Below are 9322 nucleotides of genomic sequence, written 5' to 3'. Positions count from 1 at the left end.
CGGAAGAGACTACTTTAAAGAGGGTTTATTTAAAGTTAGACCGGCCAATCTTCAACATGGAAGAGAATGCACTGAAGAGACTACTTTAAAGAGGGTTTATCTTCTCACTAATCCTAAAGGCCACATATATACACTATAAAATATCCTTGGCATAATATTTTTCTTCTATCATATATGCATACAACCAAGTCACGTGTCCAAAAAATTTGAACATACTTGATACGTACATACATCACTTGAGAAGTACATACTAATCAGGACCCACAATCCAAATATGATAACAACATTGGATACATCTACTAATCAACGTTACCTTGGTTGTGGATTTTGAAGCACTTCACACTGGTCATATCCATCCTTCTAATATCCATAGTACTCCTATTATCTAGTAAGATGTGTTACGTATGCACTATTAAATAGAGCACTATTAAATAGAGCGCATATTATACAACTACACTAACCCTACTCCCTTGCATTCCTCATTGTTATCATGTCCAAACAACCTTTGTTTATTTATTGTCTCCTGTGAGACAATTTTCAATCTTGGCTTTGTTCGTTTGAATGTTCTCTTTCATCCTTATTCAACAAGACATGTGGCTCTAGGAATGCCAACGACAATGACAAAATCAAGCTTTACATTGTAGATAGCCAATAAAAAGTCTCATTAACATCGAGGCCATGTGTACAAGTCAAAAAAAATTATCAAATTACTTGCAAGAGCTTGTTAAATCTAGTACCAAACAAAAACAGTTTCAAGGTTGAAATAATGGGCTTTACTCCTTTCACGATTCCTTTGAACATGCCACCAACGAGTCTATTCAGTATGTAGGATCTAGAGCACATGCCACCTTGATAATAGGAATTCTTGCTCCAGTTGTAGGGTTGTAGCAGGGGGGCAACGATCTCCAAGTATTTGAAACTAGGTGGCAAAGGATTACTTGATCGCCGATGGAGAGCATGAGGAGGTTAGCTCGGGCAACAACATGTAGCTCTATGGCATGTATGTTTTGCCAGTAAGGGATAGAGACTATGAGAGTATAGTCATCAAAGAGACTCAACCACCTTCCATCTTCAAAGTTGTACTTCTACACAAAGACACGACTTTGCATGCATGTTGGATTTCGCTTAAATACTACTAGGAGGATTTTGGCATCCATTTGCAGCAATTCATACCTCGCATCTAGCATGATTTTCTGTGAACTGGTAAAGTCATCGGGCATGCACACTTGACGCCAGTGTGATCCTTCATAAAGAGACAACTGAGGCAAGATGTGATGGTGCATGTGATGAAAGGTTGCAAGTGTGCCTTGATGGTAGTAGCGGACATGGAGGGGAATGTGTGGTTTGTGTGCAATGGTATGGATGTCTCTGGTACATTCCTTACATAAGGACCTTGGAGCACCAATTGCCGGCGCATTGGGTGAGTAGGTGTGTATCGGTCTATAATCAAATGCCCAGGCTCCTTGTCACCTTGTCACCGGTGAAGGCGTTGCTGAGGATTAAAAAGTGGATAGTTCTGGATGGCCTAACAAGAATGTATTCCCAGCACACCACACTCCCCAGACTGTAGATTGGCTCGATACTCATATCTGGATGCAAATCTTTGTTGAAGGAGCGTTGTGCCGGGTGTGGTAACCAGTGCCATGTATTCCAACCTGGATCAAATGCTATGGTTTCATATTGAGGACGACGTAGGGTACCTTGGGGTCTAGCAACCATGCAGTAAAACCAGGGCAGGTGCAATATGGGCCTGCCAGCATATATATTACGCATGACGCAGAAGTGCGGATATGAAAGAGAGAGAGAGAGAGAGAGAGAGAGAGAGAGAGAGAGAGAGAGAGAGAGAGAGAGAGAGAGAGAGAGAGAGAGAGAGAGAGAGAGAGAGAGAGAGACTAGGTGAGAGAGTTGCGTAATTCACGTCCAAACCCAAAAAAATCATACCTCCTTGTAATGAGTGGAAATGTCACCTTTGTCACCAGTGAAGGTGTTGCTGAGGATTAAAAAGTAGATAGTTCTGGATGGCCTGACAAGAATGTACTCCCAGCACACCACATTCCCCAGACTGCAGATTGGATCGATACTCATATCTGGATACAAATCTCTGTTCAAGGAGAAAAGCTAATGGAATAGTCCAATTTATGTTCTCTTGGTTGAGTTAGAATACACCCAATAGAAAAAGTCGATGCATCAATATACAAGTAGAAAACTTCATTCCAATCAAGCACTCATAAATTTGGGTCACTTATCAAGGCCTTCTTCAATAACTCATAAGCACAATCACATTTCTCTATCCATTTAAATTCAATAAGAAGCTTGTACAATGGATGAGCTATCTTATCAAAGTGTTAAGTAAACCTCCGATAATATCCAACATGGCCCATGAGTCTCCAAACCCCCTTATAGTTTGTTGGTGGTGCCAATTCTAGAGTGGCTTTATTTAATATGCACTCATCTATAGAAATCCCATTCTTGAAGGCTATATTATCTAAAATGACTCCATGTTTAATCCAAAATTGGCATTTGAAAGGGTTCAATGAGATGCAATATAATCTACACCTCTCAAACACATTTTGTAAGCGTGATATATGATTGTTACAACAAGAATAAACACAAAGGTCATCTAGTGTTTGGTTGATGCATCTAACAGGTGCCCTTGTAGCCAACCACACCGTGTTGAAGCCCCTTTTTGATGTCATTAATCTTTTTTTTTGTTGGGAAGCTTTGTTATTGATTCCATGTAATTTTGATCCCAATGATGTATACATTGAGTTCTATTATTTGATTATGATCCCTAAGCCATGTAAAATTTGTTATTAATTCCATGTAATTTTGATCCAAATGATGTATACATTGAGATCTACTATTTGATTATGATCCCGAAGCCATGTAAGTCGACCATTGGCCATTTGAAAAGTACTAGGTATAAATATCGTTAGATTTAGTATGAACACACTATTGTAACATTATCTCTTGAGTGTTGAAGAGATTCTGTATGTACAAGTGCAAGTGGCTACTCAAATACAACTTGCACCTAAATTTTCTCTCGATTTGGTAATCCAACTCCGATTTTGAAAAGTGCATTGCGTTCCTTGTCTCTTTCTATTGCAATTAGTTATAGGTATTTCAAGTTTTTCTTTAGTTTGTAACTCCATGTTTGTGAGTCTTATCTACATTTTGTTTTGTTTTTTTTACCATAGGAGAGTGCTATTAGACCTAAAAAGAGTGACCTATCTGAATTCTTTGCAATTTTTCTAACATGGACAATGATGGATAAAAATTTTGATACCTTCTTAGATGAGATCAAACATTCTAGATTGGAGTTCGTATACCTTATATTCCTTCACTTAAAGTTTCATGAACTTCAAAGTTTGGTTAGTCAACAAAATGGTGTGATTACCTAGAGGGACAAGATAAGATATATGCATATTTTTATATCAGAGAGTGATGATTAGCTTGTTGGTTTGATACAATATAGAGTAACTTCTACTAGAATTCTCTGAGGAACTCTCTAAAAGGGGAACCAACCACAACACAAAGTCCCAAATATATGATTTTTAAGTAGAAGAAAAGTAAAAAAGTGAAGGAAGCTTTACTTTGCTTCAACAAATATACATAGAGATGTCTTGTACGAGGGTTACCACAAGAAGATACATTATCAGATCTCTTTAAAGAGGGCTTAAAGAACAAAACTCTCAAAATGAATCTACACCTAAAAGCATGCACCACTTTTGATAAAGTCACAAGAGAAGCATTGTATCTAAATGACAACTGTAATGGTCTATGGAGAGGTATCGAGAGATATAGACAATATAACCAGTATTTCCTCTCCTACCACAAGTGAATCCACTTTGAAGCGGAGTGTTTAAGCCCCACCAGTACCAAACGTTGATCAAATGGTCAAGGAAGTGATCAGAAGGATGAACCAAAACTATCCAAAAATCCCAAACCTATGACCACCTTCAACAAGAGAAAATGTACCACAAGTCCTAAATTGGTGTGCTATTGTGCAGAACTTTACCAATCATGAGACAAAAGAGTAATTTTACAACAAGAACTAAGAATTTACTCCATATGGATCTTTTGTATTTAAATATCTTGATGAGAGTAGTGACTCATGGATTTTATCACAATCAAGAAGTTAAATACTACAAGAGATTGCACTTGTCCTCTAAAAAAAGTGACTACTTGACTTCAGTTGAACACTCCAAAATCAACAAGAAAATAGTATAGTAACTATATTCTCATAGAAACATGGGAAAAGATTAATCGATGCCAAAATTCTAAACAAACATGTTTGTATATTATACATTAAAACACAATATAACTTATTTCATTGGCATTTGTAGAGGTCAAGAAATTGAGGACTTCAACTTTGCTAGTTTTATTACCAGCAAGCTAGTAAAGGTCAATTGTTAATACCATAGTTAATCCTCTTAATTCCTCCTAGTCAAGTTAGAACTGTGTAATCATTTATTGAAGAACTAGATGTACAAGAAGAAGTAGAATTACGATCATCATCAGCATCACTCTCACTTTCGAAAGTAGCTATGGTCGATAAGCTGACAGAACCACCCGAAAAGATTCTTAACCCAACAAAAATTATCCTCTAGAGATATCAATAACAGAGTTGGTCCGCAATAATCAAGGTCTCCCTAAAAGAAACTGGTACTGCCCAGGTCGCGAACGAAGGCACAAAACATAACAGACAATGTCCACAGTTCAGCTAGCCACTGTAACAAGCAAGCGCTGGATGAAACCTTCAACACTCACACAATGGTGATCACCCATGTGTAACCCAGTAGTAGGAACTCCATTGAAAGATAGCTAAATCTTGGCAAAGGTGGTGTACCTTAAAACTTTGACGCCCGGTCCACCATCTACTATAGTATGTGGGATCAGAAGCTGGTGGATCATGCACTCCACCTCATGGACACTCTCGCTTGGTAAGAAGGGAATCCACATTTTGACCTCTAAGAATAATAGTATTCACCCCCTTTCAAAGAACCCAAATTTGTGTAGTACCTCCTCAAAAGGGCTCGTCTAGAAGGTGAGGTGAGAAGGTATTGTGGGAGGGACATGGTAAACTCCACTCGATTAAGAGAAGCAACAAGGTCAAAAGAAAGAATAGGAGAAAATAACTTACTTTGGGTAGGGCAAGAAACGAACATGACGAGGCTGGGGGGAAGGGTATGGAGTGGGAACAATAACATGGGTGGGTGGGTGGGTAGCCACATCAAATGTAGGATCCCTCTTGTCCTCGACAACTTTCTCTTTTCCCTTTGGTGTAATGGCATGCACAGGCCGCAATGCAACAACATCAATCATATTAACTAGTAGATTATTGGTTGTTGTGGGTGCCAAACTAGAAGAATCCATGACTGGAGAACTAGAAGACCCTCTCTATAGAAGTGTCCAACTAGGGCCTGGAGGTCTCTCATTCCCGCTACGATATTTTATGGGGTGAGGTGGTGGTATTGTAGAATTGCTATTAATAAAGTGGTGCATCTTAATATAACATTTTTTCTTCAATGTGACACCTACCCAAACATCTCTCATAAGTGCAATAACAGTGGGACAATCTTTGGAAAGATGGTCAGGTACACCACAAGCTCAACACACAATCTTAGTGGGATTAGGCTCAGGGCGCCGGGTAGACAACAAATTTTCTTGGTGCTTCAAAAAGCTCACATCTATAGTCACAGCTTTCATGTTTTCATTCAACTAGTTCATGTAATTAGTCATCATGTCCTTCAAGTCCCCTATACTAGATGAAGTGCTCTCATAACCATTCCCGCCCTCGTGATGCATGGAAGGTGGAGTGCTAGAAGTAGATTGACGATAAGTCACAAAAGGTGAGGGAGCATGAGAAATTGGTGCTGAAACATGTGGTTAGATGGATGAAGACGAAGTGTTAATAGTGGGTGTGGGTGTTCGGAGAAAAAGAGGCGATGGTGTTGCTTGGAGTTGGGGTGGGGTAACAGGTGGTAATGGCAGAGGTGGTGTCGATTGTAATTTGGGTACATAAGATGGAGCTCGTAAAGATAAACTAGGTGTGGACATGGATAAAGAGTGTGAGACTAGCGATCGGTAGTTCAATGGAGATGGTGTTGCAACTAGTCGTGGTTCATAAGCATACCCGTAGAACTCTCCAAATTAACCGCAGACGTGAGCAATATTTAAATCTTGTGGAGCTTGAAATGATCCCATGATGGTAAGCAAATCAATGTTGAAAGTGGGAGTATAATGGTCGATAAAATTCCCGAACCTTGTGATGTCTTGCTCAATGCTTTCATGAGGATAATTTTGCTTAAAGCAGCATAATTGCTCAAAAAATGAGTAAAAGTTTAGAGATTTGCAAAAAGAGGCTAACAATTTTTGCTCGTAATCGACAAAACTAGGAAGAGAAATTACTTGGAGCTTGGAAAACCATTCTAAGCTTCACCCTTAAGTGTGGTGCTAGAATAAGTCATTAATGTCCTTCCTCAACAATATACGACATCAAACAAGCAATTTTAAAATTGTTTACGTGAGCTGCATGATCTTCCAAGGGCGACCCATGAAATGCTGGGAGTGGGATGAGTGGTGTGTCACAGTCATAAATTTTGAGCACAAAATTTACATCTTGAAGAGAAAATTTTACCTTCACGGTACTTTAGGACAAAATTATTATTATTGTTTATATGAGTCATGCATCGGGATTTTAGGTCTAATAGACGCAAGGTCAAGAATCGAGTGATTGCTGATGAGAGGTGCACCACAAACTTGTTAGTGTTGTGAGATAGGTTGAGTGTGGGTGGCCATAAAAGACCGGGGTGACCCACACATGAGTCTTGTAACCTAACTTTTTCCTCGTTCTTGAACGTATTGACATTGCTCTTTCTGTCATTCTCTCCTATGTTATCTTCTTACTATGTATGGGCATGAGTGTCTGAGCGCAATAGAGAGAGCATGGAGGTAAGGTGGGAAGAAATGGTGGGCTTCTTCCTCTCTGAAAACATGGGATTCCCTCATTGACGGCTACAAAGAGGTGAGTGACACACCGATTGCATCTGTTGAGCTTTATTGCATTGAGGTTGAGTGTTTGTAGCCTTACTGGCTCACACACGATGCATACCAATGCCCCAACATTTTGATAAAGATAGACATTAAAAATATGTTAGGCATACAACCATGTTAGTTACTTAGCAAAATAATTATTAACCCCTCTCGTAGCTAGAAGATGTTAAAGATATGCTAGGCACACAACCGCATCAGCTATTTTGCAAAAGAATTATTATGCCCTCTCATAGCTAAAAGATGTGAAAAAAATAACTCCTAGAAATGAGAGAAACTAGAAGAAGAGATTTGGTATTTTGTTGTATCATTGATTTCCATAACATGACTCTGACATATAATTAACTTCATTGACTTATTAGGTTCAGTGTTCAAAGTGTTTATGGCCTTTTTCAACCCCATTAGGAAATAAAGAGCAGTAAGTTTTTTCCAAATCAGTGATTGACCTTCTATCTGCTCTCAATCAAAACATTTTAGAGCCCTAAATTCATGGTCACTTACACAGATACACCCTAATCAAAGTATTATGCCTATAAAAGTCTATGATTCATTTTTTTTCTATGATAGACTATCATACCTCTTAAACACCTATCTCTACTTTCCTCCATAGCTCTCTGAGTATACATTAGAAGTCCAGGTAAACTTTGTGTGGCTTTGTTAACATTTTTCTTTGAGGACCATTAATCAATCCCAAAATGGTTCTCATAGAAAAATAAACACCTTTGGTTCTGGTGGATCATTTAAACTTACTTTTTTGCCATTTTTGATGAAGTTCTTTTCCTACCTCCTAATCTAGATCTCAACATTGTAAAGATTGCATGTTCAAAAGCTTATTTAAAGCGTGACATATGTGCATACAACCAAGTCATTTATCAAAACAATTTAGCATACTCAGCTAGTACATACATCACTTACCATCTTAAGCTTAGTTAACAACTAGCTAGCATCACCCAAAATCTATTTCTAAATATGATTACATCATTTGATTCTCAAGATTGGGTACATCTTCTGATGAATTTTAAATGTTCAAGATTTGGATGAGTGTTTTGTTAACAATTATACAAAGTTGATAGTACTAATATCCAGTGAGATGTGTTACCTATGCACTAAAAGGAACACATAAACGGCTACACTAACCCTACTCATTTACATTCCTCATTGTTATCATGTTCAAACAGTCTTAGTTTATTTATTCTCTCGTATAAGATAATTTTCAAACTTGGCTTTGCTCGTTTAAATATTCTCTCATATCTATCAACAGGACATGTGGCTTTAACAATGCAAACCACAATGTACCATGAGTTTTCTCTCTATTTCTAGAATTTTTTTATAATCTCATTTAATCCATCTTCTCGTAATTTTATTATTTCCTATATGCACGAGTCTTTCTTTCAGTGCATAGGGTCCATCTGAACTGTTTTCCTTTAGACACGCATGATATGAGTAGTTTTGAAGTGCTTCAAATACACAACTAGCTCCTCACTAATCCATAAGGCCATAGATAAACATTATGGCATCAAAAAGATCCTAGGCAAATAACCATGTGAGTTACTTAGCAAAAGAACTATCTTGCTCTAAAAGTGTGAAAAAGAGAATGGAGATTTTATTTGAAGTTCGACCGGCCAATCTTCAACATGGAAGATACGTATTATTTTAAGTTTATCTTCTCACTAATCCTAAAGGCCACATATAAACACTATAAAATATCCTTGGCATAATATTTTTCTTCTAGCATATATGCATAAAACCAAGTCACGTGTCCAAAAAATTTAAACATACTTGAAAATTTTCACTTGCCATCCCCCAACTTTAACTCGGTTAACGACTAGATAGCATCAGGACCCACAATCACTTTTTAAATATGATTACAACATTGGATACATCTACTAATCAGCGTTACCTTGGTTGTGGATTTTGAATGTTCAAGGTTTGGATGAAATATGCTTTGCCAAATCCATACTTCTAATATCCATCGTACTCCTATTATTAAACAACTACACTAACCCTACTCCCTTGCATTCCTCACTGTTATCATATCCAAACAACCGTTGTTTATTTATTGTCTCATATGAGACAGTTTTCAATCTTGGCTTTGTCCTTTTGAATATTCTCTTTCAACCACAAGGAAAAAATCAAGCTTTACATTGTAGATAGCCAATAAAAAGTCTCATTAACATCGAGCCCATGTGTACAAGTAAAAAAAATTATGAAATTACTTGCAAGAGCTTGTTAAATCTAGTACGAAACAAAACCAGTTCTAAGGTTGAAA

General features: G+C 37.7%; 1 pseudogene; it reads right to left on the bottom strand.

The window, feature by feature from the left end:
* Positions 1 to 818: 818 nt before the first annotated feature.
* On the bottom strand, positions 819 to 1773 carry LOC147432783 (uncharacterized; annotated as a pseudogene).
* Positions 1774 to 9322: the final 7549 nt, after the last annotated feature.

Source organism: Adiantum capillus-veneris, chromosome 20 (genome assembly GCF_014529385.1).
Source record: "Adiantum capillus-veneris isolate H3 chromosome 20, ASM1452938v2, whole genome shotgun sequence".
Classification (NCBI taxonomy): Eukaryota; Viridiplantae; Streptophyta; class Polypodiopsida; order Polypodiales; family Pteridaceae; genus Adiantum; species Adiantum capillus-veneris.
This window is presented reverse-complemented; position numbering and strand designations above follow the sequence as displayed.